This window comes from Lycorma delicatula, chromosome 1 (genome assembly GCF_047948215.1).
Source record: "Lycorma delicatula isolate Av1 chromosome 1, ASM4794821v1, whole genome shotgun sequence".
Taxonomy (NCBI): Eukaryota; Metazoa; Arthropoda; class Insecta; order Hemiptera; family Fulgoridae; genus Lycorma; species Lycorma delicatula.
Window position 1 is genome coordinate 112,175,565 of NC_134455.1, and position 19,090 is coordinate 112,194,654.

Below are 19,090 nucleotides of genomic sequence, written 5' to 3' on the forward strand. Positions count from 1 at the left end.
GTTGTCATCCTTGCCAGAGGGAACGCTAGCGACCATCGATACTACTTGTCATAAAATGTTAGTTACATGATAATAAATGTTAGACAGTTTAATTGTTTTTGACGTAATTTTTATTGTATTTAATTATTTTTTGAATCAAGTTAAGTAATGTTTTTGATTTTATTGTACTCTAAACTGTACCTGTATTTTTTCAATTGAATCTGAGTTTAAAAAAGTGAAATTCCGTACTGAAATTTTTTTATGACATCCAATGTAAAACAGAAAAATTAAGTGACGAAAAACACTTTTTTTACTTCCTTGTACGAAGAAAAGAAAGCATTGATTGCGAAAAATTTCGGTTTCCAGATTTCAATGGACATATCTATTTTGACCATCCCTGAATCCATTTTGAGTAGTTTCGGTGTGACGTCTGTACGTACGTATGGATCTCGCATAAATAAAAAAACGATTAGTCGTAAAGTGTTAAAATTTTGGATTTAGGACTGTTGTAACATATATAGTTGTGCACCTTCTCTTTTCATTGCAATCGACTGAAACAAATTGCCCAAAACATCCTAAAATCCAAAACAATTTGGATTTTGAACTTTTTCTTAAGAACAGTCTGTTGAAAAGCCCTCATTGAGAGCTTTTCAAAGATATATCATAAATGGTACTTAATTTCATTGGTTCCATTGGTTATAGCCAAATGAAATTTTAATTAATGAAATATTTGGATCTTATGAAGGACAACACAGGTTGTGAACGTATTTCCCCCTTGTAATGGAAATCTTTAATGGGAAATGTGTAGTTTTTGGGATATAATTTCTCAATTTAAATGGACCACCTGGTATAACACCTTAAAAATTTCAGTATGATTTTTCACCAGGGGAACTGAAATCCGGAAGAAATTTTTCGCTAGCCGAAACTCGATAACAAAGCGTTTTCGACCGTAAATTTTTAAGAGCCATTTTTCTTATTTCGCTCTAGAATCAGTTCTCAAATTATTTTTCTTTCCTCTTGAATCATACTGTAGATATATATTATTTATCTCGTATATCTTTTTTTTAATCTATATAATTTTACTGCAGTCTGCATAACAGAATTCTTCAATTTGTTGTGGGTTATTTATTTCCAATACATGCAAAATTAGATGTAGGCTATCACTAAATTGCAACCTATTTCATACCCTTTTTTACACAATGGATTATAAAGTTAATACACATAAAGTCATACTGGTAAATAAGAATTTTAATGTGACTTGTAGTGTATACTGTATAGTATTACTGTTTTCATACTTTATATCCGATAATTTATCGAACGTTTTGTTAAAATATATCGATAGTATCGATTGTTATGCTGTAGAATAACGGTAGACTACTGTATTATGATATTACCATGTAAAAACACACTTTATAGTAGAATGTATTACTTGTTAAAGTATACTGACCGGATTGTAGTAGTTTATGGGTCTTTTCACATTATATATTTCCATAACTCGTAAATATAACGATTACTTTAGCATAACTATGTATCCGATTTGTGTGTTACGAAAAAAAGAATACTATTGAGTTGTAGAAACAAATAAACAATCGAACAAAAATAAATAAATTTATTTTTAAAAGATAATTAATAAACTTTTAACCTATAGTAGCCTATCAACAACAAAAAGTGTTAAAATAGTTTTCATTTATTTGTATAGAAAAAAGCTGACATCAAAGTTTTTATGCTTTCATGGCATTGGCTCTTTATTCTTATATAGTGGGAAAATAACTTTCTTTTTGTGATCCCTTGATCATGAAACGTCAAGAAATGCTATAAACCTATTCTCCATTTTTTGACTGGTTACTATACTTTCCTTCTCGCAAATATAACTGTAGAGTTATGGTGCCAGGAAAGCAAAAATTTAGCAGTGTGTTAAAGAATTTGATGAACTTGATAGTTTGATAGATGAAGTTAACTTAATAAGATTTTAAGATTAACATTTCTTCTTGTAGGTCAGTGATACTATCTCTGTTTTTCGTCCTTAAGGTTTTTGGTTAAAATGGAAGGTTCCAGTTAGGTTTAAGTTATTTCATATTCTTTAAAATAATTTTTCATGAGTAGTTGTAATTTGGCAGTTAGCTTTTAATTTTTAAAATAAGTAACTACATACAGCAGCCCTAACGAAAAAAGTAAGAATATTAACTATTTCAATTTGTATTTAAATTCATACTTTTTTTAAATAAGCTTTAAATTAAAAACACCTAAGTTAATTAAATTTACAACTAAACTTCATTCTAATTACAAAAAGTGCGCTTGTGTATATATACATATATATATATATATTTTTAAATTGACTTAACACTACCATATCGTATTTCTATATCTAATTTGTAAATAGGTATCGGTTCAACTTGTGAGTTATATGCAATTCCATGATCCAGTGAGTTAAGGTTGATGTATATGACACGTAAATGAGTTGAAGTCTTGTACAGATTCAGGCCAAGCATCGCTGAGATGAATTTTTAATTGAACCTCAACCATCAAAAAATACACTGGGATATTACTAGGACAGTCACGGAGTTCGTTAGAACTTCGTCGGTAAGAGACGACAAAGTCAACGAACTACGTTTACAGTTCTAAATATGACCTAACCTAACAGTGAAATGAAAATGGGGAAAAATAAGCGTGAAAATTATATTTCATTTCAATTAGATTAATAATAAAGAATACTTTCAAAAAATACCTCAAATTTTGTTAGACAACTTTTTCGTTTCCATTTAATGAACCGCGAGACTCGAATATGACATTTTATTCATTTTTTTTAATGTACCTTTACGAATTGCGCCGCCAGATTGCAGTACTTGATAGTGTTAAGTAGCCTAAAAAAACTTGATAATGTACTTGAAATAATAAAATTTAAAATAACAATTTTTTAATTCCCATCACTTAAATTTAATTGGAAAAATCGAATTTAACGATAAAAATCGAGGGTTACACTTAAAAAATAATAAGTGCAATATTACATCACGGATTTTCGATTCATAAAGGTACTAGTTTCATTAAAAAGGTTTCATTAAAAAGGTAACTAGTTTCATTAAAGTACTAGTTTCATACTAGTTTCATTAAAAAAGGAAAAATATGGTATGAAGTGAATGAAAGAATTGAAGAATATGGTATGGTATGAAAGAATTGGCCGTGAAATTCAATTTGTTTGTTCTAGAAAGGTCATAAATTTTAATAATAAATCTATAAGATAACAATCAGTAATTCATAAAAAAAAGAAGAATAATGTAACAAAACGCACTGATATTCAAAAAAAATTACAATGAAATTGTAAACCGTACGGTAAGAGTCTCGCAGGTATCATTTTTTTCACTCAAAAAACAAAAATTTCTGTAATATAAAGAAAATTGTTTTAACAAAACTATACTGATATCAAAAAAAAGGTAAGACACTAAATTTCTGTAGTGTCAGATCAAAATCTGTTATTGATTTAGAATTTTGTTAAAAAAAAAAATAAATGTTAAATATATGTAATAGACAATTGATATACAATAATATATAATAAATAATGTTTAAGCGTTCCATATAAGAAAAAAAATTTATAAGTATAAAATGTAGTTTTTTAAAACTAAAACTATTACCGGCTCGATTTTATTTATTAAACAACAAATAATACATATCACATTTACAGAAATTATGCAATTCTTATGATTATAGTAATCTTATATACTAACCTTCTTATATACTAATCTTTAGTTGTAAACCAAACGGATTACCATATTCTATACATTTGAAAATATATTTTAATTTAGGGCCATCGAATATAAAACTTAAATTTGGTTTCTGAATTTTTTTTTATTGTGATTACATGGCGAGAAAAAATATCAAATGATGTTTATAATCTTTTTCTGTTGTTTTTTCCAACTATTTTTTCAGATACTATCGGATGTGTATGTATAAGCAAATGCAATTATCGCCACCGGCTTGCCAGGATTTACTTAGCTGCAGACGTGGTGCAGTGTAAATGTACCGGTAAACAACTAGTCAAACATATAGACAAAGGAAATTCAGAATGTTGAGAAACTCAAAATTTCAGAAGACTTGATTTTTGCCTATATTACTACTTTACTGTTATTATAAATGTTCAATAGCAGCCGGTTAAACAATGTAGACGCAGTTCTTTAGATTTCTTTTTAACTTGAATTTTGTGTCTTCCTGTACAAGTATAAGAATTTAACTATAAATCTCTCCGTATTATAATCAGTAATGCTATACGTACTCGTATAACATAAAACTGGACTAGAAAAATAAATATCAATTCTGCATGTATGTTATATTTTTATAGGGTAGGAGGAATAAGTAATTTTAATATACATTTACAATAAATTAGTTTATATTTTATTATATTACGAGTGCAATTCAAAACTAATAATCTATCTAACATAAAAAAATAAATGAGTTAGGTGTAGTAGACTTATTAGATAGTTGTTAGAAAAGTAAAGTCAACTGATAATTAGCATTGTTATTATTATTATCTAGGTTTCATAGATTATTTAATACTGTAAATGTTTTCTATTATAAATTAAATATCAATTACAATAACCGAGTAAACACTTTTCTATTAGCTCTTTATTGTTTCCTTCAACCAATTTTCTAGCTATTACCCACCAGGTTGGTCGAGTGGAGAACGCATCTTCGCAAATCAGCTGATTTCGAAATCGGAAGTTCCAACCTTAAAATTCTACTAAAGTCAGTTACTTTTATACCGATTTGAATACTAGATCGTGGATACCGTTGTTCTTTGGTGGTTGGGTTTCAATTAACCACACATCTCAGGAACGGTCGACCTGAGACTACTATACAAAACTACATTTCATTTACACTCGTACATATTATCCTCATTCATCCTCTGAAGTAATACTTTACGTTGTTCCGGAGGCTAAACATAAAAAAAACCACCAGGGTACACCGGTATCCACTGACTAGTATTCAAATCTATATAAAAGCAACTAAGGTTTACTAGGATTTTAACCTCAGAACGTTCGACTTCGAATACAAGCTGTTAAATAACTGATTTTCGACGACAAATTAATCAGTAAGCCAGCAGGGTCAATAAATACATATAAAAAAATTCTGTATTGGAAAATAAAAAGCAAAATTTAAAATGTAAAAAATATATTCCACCAAGCTCAGTTTTGGGATAAACTTTATAATTACCCAATTGAAACCGTTTATGCAAGGGAAGAATGTTGCAATCAATAAATGTAATTTTAATCAAGTATTACATTATTTTTATATTGTTAAAATTATTGACTGCAGTAAAAATTCTAGATTTTTTTTGGCTTGATGATATCACTGCATAAGCTTGAGCACTAAATATGAAATCTCTTAGCATATTAAAAATGTCGTTCCTGACCGGGATTTGAGCCATGGAACCTTCAGCTGAATGATCGAGACGCTACCTTTTCGCCACGGAGATCGGAGGAGATTTTATTCTAAATGATTAATTTTTTTTTCAAATATCATTTGTATTTTTGTATTATTCTTTATCTTAATAAAAATTATAGATATTAATTTTGACATAATTATCCGTTTTTTATTTTGATTTCCTTTTTTTTTAGAAAAAAGTCTAAAACTTCATGTTGATTGGTCTTAATGGACTAATATTCAACTATTAAAAACTTTTTTAAAATGGTAAGTTTGTATAGTATATGTACTTTGGTAAACCTACTTAAGAACTTTATTTCATGTAGATAAGAAATAAAAATGTTTTCTGCTTTCCATTAAAAATTTAACTAAAGTGACATGCACAATTTTTGCAATTATGTATTCATATGGCGCTGGTTTTTAGAATCTAGCACCAACGGTGGCTGTGTATTCTGGATACCGATTTTTAAAATTATCCGAATGAAAAAAATCCATAACCTTAACTAATGAGAAAGTCAATATTATTAGATGTATATAGTAGAAAGCAGGTATTTATTATAAATTATACCAACAAGTATATTATTTTTTTCTTTTTCATTCAGGGCTCTGCTAAAAGAAATTGATGGATTCGGTTAGTTCTTTGTTATGTTCTTTTGAAAAGTTATGACAGTTTTACACGTTTGAACATTTAATAGATTACTCAGTAAAAAAATGTCCAACTTCTTTATTGCTTCGATGACTAATTTACAAAGAAAGGTATGGTTTCATAAATAATGTTTTTAAAATTTCTATGTAAATATATAGGAACATTTATTGTTTGTAACTAAACACATTCGTAATTATATATGTGTTTGTATATAAAGTACAAATGAAACTTACAAACACACACACACACACACACACACACACACACACACACACACACACACACACACACACACACACACACACACACACACACACACACACACACACACATACACACACACACACACACAATTAGCTTAAAAACAATAAAATTATATAAATATGGCAGAGTTTTATATTAAAAGTACCGGGTTCTAATCTCGGTCATGCTTGTCGTATTTTCATCTTTCATAGCTAAAATAACAAATTTTCATGGAAACTAACCGAAAACATTTTCCAACAATTTAATTTGATGTAACTAGAAAAAAACGCAATTCAATGAATTTGGAAAGTATTATTTTAAATGTTGATTTAATTATACTTCTAAATTGATTGCTGATGAGTTTTCTTTGTTTTATGTATATACCTTTTTTTAAATTTATAATATTGTTAGACTTAAAACAAAAGTTAATAAAACTTTATCCAAGAAATGCAAAACCTGCGAGTTGACATAAAATAATGGTAGGTACGAAGCTAATTAAATGAAATAGATGATGGATAGCGAAGCTACTATCGATCTTGAGTTAAGTTTTTTTTGAATGCATTATTATTTTATCCTAAGTTTTCCAACAAATTTTATTGATTTTTTTCAGTGAAAATATAATCGTATGACATAACAATCAAATTCTCTGCGATGATAAGTTAAATAAAATTTAAAAACAATTCCTATGTAGAAAATCTAATTTTATACTGAAATTTGATCTACTAAACTTTGTATAAAAAGCCTTACAATAGAACGACAAGAAGAACTTTCTGAACAATATACGTATAAAATAATCGTAGAAATATTTTTTATGAAAAGTAAAGCTTGAACGTATATAAAACATAGGGAAACATACGTATGGATCAATTTGAGAATCCTTTTCCATTTGAGCGCTAGCCTCTATTCAGTAAATGTAATAAAAAAAAATTTAGTTCTTTTTTTCTTAATTTACACACGGATAACCTGGCTGTCGATGTTGATCTAACTCTATCTATGTTGCAATCTTCAATCTGAATTCGATAAAATCAACCGATGACTAACTAGATGGAAGATTAAAGTTAATCAAGTGATGTCAAGTGACTTGACATTCGCAATGACTGCCCACGGTTTCCCCTCGATGGTGTTTTCATACCCCATGCTCAAAGTGTACGGTACCATGGAGTTCATCTGGATCGTCTGTCGTGGAAGGTCTATGTAAGGGAAAGGTAAAAACAAACGAATATTAAGTTTAAGGAAATGTACTGGTTGCTCAGCAGAAGATCGCAAATTTCACTATTTAACAAGTAGTTGTTATATGCGGCTATTCTGAAACTGATCTGGACCTATGGGATCCAGCTTTGAGTACTAAAAGAAGCCGTATCCGCAAAATATTACAATGATTCCAAAAGAAATTTCTGAGGAGCATAACAGAAGCGCCTCGGTTCGCAAGAAACAATGAAATACCGATTATCTTTAGCTCATGTACGAAAAACAATACACCGATTCGGTACAAAGTATAAACTACGGCTAAACAACCAGAATTATCTATAAATTAATCTTCTAGACTCTAAACAATAGTGAAGACGTTAAAAAGCTAAAAGGGCTCCACGTTTTGGACCTTGGTGACTTTATGTGATTTTAGTTTGACTTGTATCAACTGAAAGTTACCCATAAATTCATTTTTTTACTTTTTTTAAATTTTAGTTATTATTCTTTCGTTATTAATTTTACTTTTATTTTAAGTTTTCCTCTTAGTGTTTCTTAATCCTTTGTCTGTTTTTGTTTTATTTTTCTATAATATTATAACCAATTGTAAATTAATGTTGAGCCAAAAAAATATGTTGCTTGATAAAAACAAAAATCTGATGTGTACACAACATGACTTCCTTGTACATCTATTAAATTACATATACACATTTTTTTGCTGCACTTAGTTTAAACTTATTTAATTTGAAAGTGATATTCTATTCTCCAGTTCTTTAATAAAGAGGACAGTTACACAATTGCTGAAACTACAGAACGTGAACACAAATTAAAATCAGAAGAATTATATCAATCAAAGAACGATTAAATGATTGGCAAAAAAAAAAAAAGAAGCGAAATGATGATGAACTCTGACTTAGAGAGAATATTGTCCGACAATATCAGAGGAGTAATGAAATAAAAGTTAAAAATGTTTTGCAATTCATTAAAGGTCAGGCAAATATGCCTCAGTGTAAATGTTGTACTTGTGGGGGTCTATTTCAGTCACTCTGTAGATAACTTTAATGTAGATAAAATTAAACAGAAATTCAAGAATAACTAAATAAGATTAAACAAAAATTAAACTAGAAAATCCAAAAATAGTACGATTCTAATTAGTAATTTTCAATTAATGTTAAACAATCAGATGTTACATATACACGTACTGTACACATAATAATGAACATTAATATATAGGTTCATTAATAATAATGAACATAATATACATATAATAATGCCTATTAAACTACATATACACATTTTTAAAAGTACATAACATTTTATTTCACAAATAACTTCTGATATTTATTCATTTTTTTTTTTTTTTTTTTGTTGTTATTATTGAATTATTAGTTATTGTAATTTCTTTTTTACAATCATAATTATTAATTAACAAATATATTTAAATTAGAAAAAAAATTTAAAAAAAAGTAGATGAAGTCTGATCGAACCGATGTGCCTTCCCTGGTAAGATACAAATATCTCATTAATTAAAATTTGATTTTGCTATAACTGTGGAACCAATGAAAATAAGTACCACTTATGATACATCAATAAAAAGCTCTCAATGGTAGCTTATTACTACAGTTCATAAAAAGTTCAATATCCAAAAATACCCCCCCCCCACAGCGTTCCAATCCCTGTTGGGCTTTAACGGGAACATACATAGGTACAGACGTCACACCGAAACTAATCAAAATGGATTCAGGGATGGTCAAAATTGATATTTTCGTTGAAATCTGAAATTGGAAATTTTTTTGCGATCACGATACTTCCTTTATTTCGGTCAAGGAAATAAAAAATGCAACGTCCTATTACAACAGTATAACCCGTTAAATTATGATTCATAAAATTCAGGGACCTTCCAACCGGAGGTCCCGTGTTTGAAACCCGATCAGGTATGGAATTTTTCTCACGCTACAAACATTGTCATCCATCTCATCCTCTGAAGCAATACCTGAACGATGGTCCCGGAGATTAAAATAATAATTTAGGGATCGATGCTTTAGTGTATCGATAATTTGGTTTTCACAGTTACATCATTAAAATCCGTATTTCTTTCATTGGAGATTATTGATTTCTAATGTGAAATTCAACCATAGTTAATCTATATAATACATACAGAATTTTTTAAACAAAAAATTTATACTATTAACATCGGGTCTTAATATATCTAGAAATAAAAAATATTATAGTGAGTCATTATATTATGGATTGCAATTTTTCTACTTTCATTTGTATTTCAACAAATAAAATAAAAACGACTTCAGAATGCAATAAAACTACTGATAAAACTACGTAAAATATACGAACTGAAGGTAATAATGTCTTTATTTTAAAACAAGTTGTTATTTTCAGTTGAATACAAAAGCAATTTGAGTGCAGCATTTACAGGAGAAAATTACTCCAATGGTTGTTAAAGAAGTTTGAACGAATTCATAGAGTTAAAATAGCAAAACTATCAACCATTTCATTCTTGCTTGTGTTTATCATTCCTGGTAAAGAAGGTGTGGGAGAAATAAAAGAAGTGAGGAAGAGAAAGAGAGTGTGTGTGAGAGGAAACAGAGAAAGACGATAAATTGGTTAAAGAGAAAGAAAAAAGAAAAATGGATTCAGGCTGATTAACTTCAGTAATAGCACGGCTTGATTTGCTTGGTGCAGTAAAAGTTAACACAATGTAAATAACTCTGGTAATAAAACACACATAAATGGCGTTGAAAAACTGGTTTTCTTCGGCAATTATCCTTTCTGAAAATATTAATTTTAACATGAAACCAAATTGAGGATAGGCCCCTTTATGGTTCCCCATTCCATCACTCCATGGTTAATCAACAACATGCTTCAACTAACTGCTAGTTTTATATATATATATATATATAAAATAAACAGTCCATTTAAAAAAAAAAATTAGTAATAACATCTCAAGAACATTACTAATTGCAGTTTATTACATCAGTTTTTTTTTTATACGTAACTTATTCCGTAACTTATTTTTCCATACTGTGTGTCGATTATCCGTAATAAAATTAACGCATTATTATTGAATAATCAAGTTTATTTATTTTATAACTAATCTGATACCAATTAGGAATCATGAGAATTATTAGTGAAGAGGCTTGTGTACATTAGAGCCTTATGGTAACTCAGGTGGTCTTCTGGGGCAAGGATCTGATAAGATCAAATATAATTTTGGAAACAAACCGATTAAAAAGGTTTAACATTTTATGTAGGACGCTATATCAGCTTTAGATCATATATAGATGCAGAAAATAAAATTCAGAGTTTTAAAATTATGTGTGGGATAATAAGACCCTTCGCAATAAGTATTTGTTAGAACATATGCAATAATAAAGTTATACAAAGTAATGGCTATATTTCCGATAATGTACAGAAGTCTGGTAGGGGGTGATGGCGCTAGGACTAAATCAAAAGTACAGGTAGTAGAGATGCGATTTCTTATATGTGTAAAAGGTTATTTGTTCTAGATGGGACCGAATTAAGAACAATGATATACAAAGAGAATTCCATGTATTTTCTCGTAATGACTCTTAATGAATGAATTGCGCATTACAAGGAGAATTGGGTTCACTATGTATCAAGACTGGATAATAATATATGGGTTAAGCAAGTTATTAATTATAAACCAAGAAGAAAGAGAAGTGTGACACCACTGAAGAGATGGTTATCATTTCTGCTTAAAGTTGGTACAAGTTTTAATGCCTATACAGGATAGCAAGAAGGAGAAGTATTATTATGAAATAAAAACTACATACAATAAATAATATATACAATATTTGGAAATATCCTAATATATATATTTTCCTATATTAGGAAAAAATCTAGCAAGATTTATGAGAAATATGGAATGTCGAGATTTGTAGTAGGGAAACATTAAATTAAGGATAAGAAAAGTGCGAAGGGATACTAAGAAAAGTACAAAACCACCTCTTCAGCGGTCTTTCCACATTTCTCTTTATTCTTAGTTTATAATTAATCACTTGGTTAATTAATTTATTACATTTAACCATCCATTCTAGATTTACGGCGAACCAAATTCTCCTTGTAATGCGCAATTTAGAAAGAATACATCGAATTGTAATATGTATTATTTTATTTATTGTATTTAACATGTAGTATGTAATGTAGTGGTTGTAGTATGTAATTGCCAAAAAATCTTGTAATAATTATGAGAAATATGGAATTTCGAGATTTATGGCAGAGAAATATTAAATTAAGAATACTAAGAAAAGTGTAAAACGAAGACTTTTCTTAAAGTAATAAAGATTAATTAAATGTTTAAATATCTAAAAGGAGACGTGAATAAAAGAGAAAGATTTTTTACATATTTCTCCATGATGATAGAAGATGGAAATTATATAAAAGTATTAACTTTGGAAACGAAAGACAAAAACAGATTTTATAAAAAAATATTAATAACTAACTTCAAAATATTTTCTAAATAAACAAGACATGGTTTCTAAACATGTATTTTGATTACCTTCAAAATTACTTTGCTACTCTTCTTATCCTAGGCATCAGCTGATTTTTTTTTTCCCTGTTTAGCCTCCGGGAATTACCGTTCAATTATTACATCAGAGGATGAATGAGGATGATATGTGTCAGTAAAGGTGAAGTGTAGTCTTGTCCATTCTCAGTTTGACCACTCCTGAGATGGGTGGTTAATTGAAACTCAACCACCAAAGAACACCGGTATCCACGATCTAGTATTCAAATCTGACTAGAATTTTACTAGAACTCTTTACTAGAACTTTAACGCTGGAACTCTCGACTCTCAAATTAGCTGATTTGGGAAGCCGCGTTCACCACTCGACCAACCCGGTGGGTCAGGCATCAGCTGATTTAGACAACTTTAGATTTCATAAGAAATCTACCTACTATCATGGTACCCATTAACCATGATTCGACTTCCGGAAAATTTCGAAATATCTTCCCATTTCATATCCCCCAGATTCCAAAACTTTCGTCAGTTCAAAAGTTTATATTACATCTACATATATATATATACACGCACGAGTATATATTTATTTTGTTTTCTACCTTCTTGTGGATACGATAACTGCCGTAATTTTGCGCCAATCACTTTCAAATTGATACATAAAATATAACGACCCAAAATCTCAGTCTAGTTTGTTAATGGGGAAAATCGGACTATGGGGGTGGAAATGGGATAGCTTTTTCGAAAAATCAAAATATCGCTGTAATTTTCCTATTAATTTAAATATCGAAGTTATTTAAAGTTCCTATTATTCTTTGAATAAGCACCTAAAACTTATCTTAGTAAAGTTTTTTTGATATCACCAACCATTGGCCCAGGGGGAGAAAAATTGTGGTTTCGAAGACAAAAAAGATCATACCTGCCTTAATAAGCACAGTATCGAATCGGTTTAAAGTGGTCGTTAATCCACTAAACATTACTAAAACGTTTGTCTGAAACAATTTTTGATATGACCAACTCTTACAGCAAGGAAGTGACCCAAAAGGCAAAGGCCTACAGGGCCTCACTATACCCAGTACTGAACAGTGCCAGCCCATACCCACTGGCGACCAAATTGCTCATCATTTAAAGTTTCATATCAAAGTATGGAAACGGCTTAAAATTTTAATACTAAGGGGTACTAGGAGGGAGAATAAAGTGTGAATCTAAATAAATACAAAATTACTACTTTATGGTGTGTTTGAAGTTTTTTCCGACATCTTGGATGCGTCATACTGAATCAAAATCTTTTTTTTTTTTAAATAAGAAGATAGACATGTGATAAATGATTTTAATGTAAATTTTGATGATAGCTCGAACGCTGGATGTAGTATCCTTCATAACAATAACATAGATCAACAATAGAAAAGTTGTTTAAAAACTAATAACAGATTCTTATAGATTTGTGTCTGATTTCAGGAGATATAGTCTAACATTTTTGTTAAATCATTTTTCACTAAATCAATTTTTACAATATTCTCAAAATTGACAATCAATATCTTTTATTTATAAAACGTAGAATAACAAATTATGTCATGTTAATTTTTTTGATACTTTATTATTAGTTTGGTTATATGGAATGAATACAAGTAATGTTCATAATTTTGGTTTGATACAGTAAGATGAGTAACTAGTAAGATGATGTACTATGATTAATTAGAGCGACTAATGGTCACTCATTCCTACTCCCCTTCACTCTACCGAAATAAAAATAGATCAGTTGCTATTAGACCATAGTTTTCTAAACCTTCTATAGGTTTTTAGTTTTCTGTCATTTTTTGAAGTTATTTTATTTGTGATTCATTAATCTTCATAAATATGCTTCACTGCCCGTAGGACACTCCGTGTATCTGAGAGAATGTTACGATTATTTATAATTAATTTCGTCTAAACTAAAATATTGCAGTCATGAATGGTTAATACGTGATGACCAGAAAGTAATTTCTATGCTTCTTGGGCAGGGAGGGTCACCAAATACCTCTGCTTCATGTGTGAATGGGACAGCTGGAACAAGAATGTACATTGACCAGAAATGGCCACGTAGTGTATTGTTAGAACCAAGGAGCAAAAATTAAAAACGGAAACGTTTGGTTGATCTACAGAAAGCCCTCCTGCCTCCACATCAAAATGGGATTGTTGAAACAATTTATAAAGGCTCTATCTAAAGAAGGAGAGTGTTTCAAATCATCATAGAGGACACTGAAAAAGAAGCATGGATAGCATTTAAAGAAGTAGTATAGAAATTTCTTGAGAACAATAAAGACCAAAATTTTTAAGTGTATAGTGGAAAATATGTTAATGAAATTTCAAAACATAACCGATGTTTTGGAACTTGAAGGAACATTTTCTGTATTCTCATATTGATTACTTCTCTGAAAACCTTGGTATTTTAAGTGAAGAACATGGTAAAAGATTTCACCAAGATGTAAAGGAAATGGAACGCAGATATGAGGGAAGGTGGAATATGAACATGATTGCCGACTACTGTTCGTGCATCCATAGTGACGATCCGCAGGCCGACTACAGTAGAAAATGTAGCCTGAGAAGCATTGAAAGGAAAACTAAAAGGCAGTACAAGTCTTAGAATTGTCTAAGACAGTCTTAGTAGATGTAAAAAAATGTACAAAAATCTAACTTTAAGTCCTATTACACGTTCATGAATAAACATTTTCCACAAGGAATACATATACAGTATGTTTTTTCCATTTTCTTTTTTTAATATTGTGAAAAATTCTTACGTGATAGAAAAAAAAACGATGGCCATATTTGAAATCACGCACAAAATAACATACAGAATCCCTTTCGGCACGCCGGAAGGCTGAGGCAGATTTCACTGGTGCTAAGTAAGAGATAAAAACAATTTCCACTTTAAGGTTAAGAAAAACTTTAAATTTACTCAATACGACAATAGTTGCATGGGAAAAACTTTAACATGTTTAACATACGACAAGCCCCATCGCAATTCCAGAAAAATTTTGGTCATCCCTTGCCGTAAGACTTGATCATATCAAAAATTGTTTCAGACAAAATATCTAGGTAATGTTTATAAGGCTAACGATCACTTTAAACCGATTCGGTACTTTGCCTATTAAGCGAGATATGATTTTTTTGTCTTCAAACCCCCATTTTTTTCACCCCCTGGGCCAATGGTTGGTGATATAAAAAACTTTACTTACATAAATTTTAAGCCCTTACACAAAAAATGGTAGAAACTTTAAACGAATTCGATTTTTACTTAATAAGAAATTTATAACGATATTTTTTTTTCTAAAAAGTCGCCCCATTTCAATCTTCATGGTCCGATTTTGGCCGTTAACGAACTTGACCGAGATTTTGGGACGAGTTATTTTTAATGAACAATTTGAAAGTGATTGGCACAAAATTACAGCAGTTATCGTGTCCACAAAATAATGAAAAATATATATATATTTATATATATATATATATATATATATATATATATAAACTTTTGAGCTACGGTGTTTTTGGGGTCTGGGGGATGTGAAACACGAAGATATGTCGAAATTTTCCGGAAATTGAATTATGGTAACCATTACAATAGGTAGCTTTCTTATGAAATCTACCTAAAAGCAGTTGTATTAATTTAGAAAATTTTATTTATTTATTTGTACTGTAAAGACACGCTTACGCCTAATTATACTTACCGAAGGATCATAATGAATTTTTTAATATGTGAAGAATGCCACGCCTAACCGGGGTTCGAACCCGAGACCTCTGGATGAAAGGCCGAGTACGGCACTGCCACAAAGGTCGGCAAAATAATACAAAAAATAATAGAATAAATAATTTTAAAATATATAATCTGTATAAATTACTATAACCTAACTGTTATAGGTAATATGGCATTAACCACAAATCACTCTCGAAAATGAAATATATGTTTTCAAGAATAACAAGAATCCATGCTAGGCTTACTTCAGAAAGTGAGAAATATATATATATAAATATATATATATGTATATATATAAATATATAAACTGTTATATATATATAAATATATATATATAACAGTTTTAGTGGCATGTTTAATTTTTTGGCTTTAAAATCCTATTGTGTATTTGCAATATAAGTACACTTTTTTCTTTATAGAAAACGATACATTAACTTTTACGTAATTATTTTCTGATAGAATATTTTTAATTTTGTATGAAGCCGTGGCATTCTTCGGAAACCATTTTATCTGTTTATTTGATGCTAAATTTATCTCGTACCGGTTTTGTTGTACAAAACTAAAAACAAAAAATGTATTTTTCTAAAACAAAATACTTTATTTTAAGTTATAGATGATGATTAATTTTTACTACTTTAAATAATATATTTAGTTAGTTTGTCTGTAGGATAAAATGGTCTATTTTTTGTTTTTTTGTCTACTTCCTTGCACGAAGTAAGTATTGTGATCGCAAAAAATTTCGGTCTTAAGATTTCATCTCCTTTTTTCTTTTTTTAACTTTTTTTTTCTTCCTTGTACGAGGTAAAGGAAGTATTGTGATCGCGAAACATTTCGGTTTTCGTATTTCAACGGAAATATCCATTTTGACCATCCTTGAATCCATTATGACTAGTTTTGGCGTGACGTCTGTACGAACGTATGTATCTCGCATAACTCAAAAACGATTAGCCGTAGGATGTTGAAATTTTGGATTGAGCACTGTTGTAACATCTAGTTGTCCACCTCTCTTTTTGATTGCAAACGAAATTAAAATTAAAATTTTAATTAATGAAATATTTTGATCTTAATGGGAAGGCAACAGCGGTTTGAATCAGACTTCATCTTCTTATGCTTTTTATTAAGGTTTTTGTTAAATTTTTTTATTTAAATATATCGATTTAATAATTATTAACCCATGATTATAAAAAAAATACAATAAATAATAATTCAATGATAATAAAAAAAAAATAAAAAATATTATTAGTGAATTAAAATTTTCTGAACTTTTAAAAGTGTGTAAATGTAAGTTAATAGGGATTACATATGTGTATATGTAATATATTTGATTATTTAATATTAATTGAAAATTATAATTTATTATAAATTATTAACATTATTATTAGTTATTAACATCAAATTTTTTTACAATTATTAATTCAACAATCTTACTTGAAATATTAGGTTAGAGTAAAAGTCCATTGATTACTATTTAAATAAGTTGTTTACCAAATAATCAAATAATAAAAACTGATTATTCTACACCGTAAGGTCAAAATTAATAATTGCAGCCAATTTCTTAACTAAACGGAATACTTTAATTATTACTAACTTTATACGACACACCAGAAATCTGAAATAGATGTCAGATATTTTGCTAAGAAAATCGAATTGCGAAGAATTTTTATATCATTTTATTTAATTGTTCGACAGAAAAATAAAAGTACATTTTTGAATTTTATTCAATTTAAAGTGATTGTTGAAATTTGTTTTCCACTTGTGCGTATTACGCACAAAATATCTGACATCTATTTCAGATTTCTGGTGTGTCGTATAAAGTTAGTAATAATTAAAGTATTCCGTTTAGTTAAGAAATTGGTTGCAATTATTAATTTTGACCTTACGGTGTAGAATAATCAGTTTTTATTATTGGATTATTTGGTAAACAACTTATTTAAATAGTAATCAATGGACTTTTACTCTAACCTAATATTTCAAGTAAGATTGTTGAATTAATAATTGTATAAAAATTTGACGTTAATAAAAACTAATATTTTAGCAGTTGTGTAACTGTCTACTTTTATTAAAGAATTTTAGGATCGTATCTCACTTTAAAATGAATTAATTTTAAATGAAGTGCAGCAAAATGGTGTAAATGTAATTTAATAGACATACAAGGAAGTGATGTGGTGTTCACATCGAATTTTTTGCTGTTCAGCCTCCGAAACCAACATAATCTATTACTTCAGAGAAGGAATGATGCTATATTGTAACGTCACAGGTGAGCGGTAGAATTAAATAAATGAATGATAAAGTGTAAAAAAGTATTTAAAGTAGCCACTAGTACCGCCACACCCGTGCGAATGAAATACAGTTTGCGCACGCGATTTAGTTAGAAATAAACAAAAAATATTATAATTAAATAAAACGATAAATATTTTAAATTAAATTTTGTGTGTGTAAGCCGTGTATCAGAAAAAAGCCGCGTGACGGCAAAGTCCTACAACTGTGTTGTCAGCTTTTTTTTATTGATATTATAAAACTTATTCTCATTAACGCCAAGTAGGAAAAATATTGATCAGATCATCACAATTATTATATCTCAGAACATAACTAATATCTTGTATATTAGAAAGGTTTTGAGATATCGTTATTTCATTTCCTAAGATCCTAAAAAGCCAAAATAATATATACTTCTCTATCATATAGTAATGTTGGACTCTTTTTCTTGTAATATATTAAACGCTCATAAAAAAATACTGGTTTATTTATATTATAAAACATAAATTAGAAAATTTTCTTAAATTTATATAATTTAGCCCATTTTTTTTTTTAAATTGGTATTTCTTTTTTATATCTCTCTTTCTCTTATGTACATGTATTTACAACAGGATGTCAATGTTGTGTGTAAGACATTTTATTTTTGTTAAAAATATTATTTTTGACATGCTTTTCTTTAACTTAAAATGGTTTAACTTTGTCCTCAATTTTTTCTAGAGTTCTAAGGTTCAAATCTTAGTAAAGGCAGTTACTTTTATACGGATTTGAATACTAGATTGTGGATACCAGTGTTCATTGGTGGTTGGGTTTCAATTAACCACATATCTCAGGAATGGTCGACCTGATACTGTAAAATATAATACTTCATTTACATTCATACATATCAACCTCATTCATCCACTGAAGTAATACCTTATAGTGGTTCCGGAGGCTAAACAGAAAAAGGAAGAAAGAAAGGTGGCTGTTGAAGCGGATTTTATTATATTATAACTAGTGTAAAACCTTCTAAAATTTATGTACGCTAATTATCTGATTTAGTTATAAATAACTGGTATCGTTTATAATGATGAAAATTAATTTCCGAGATTATAATATAGAATAAAATTGCATATAATTACATTTTTTTTCTAAATAATTAAAACAATTA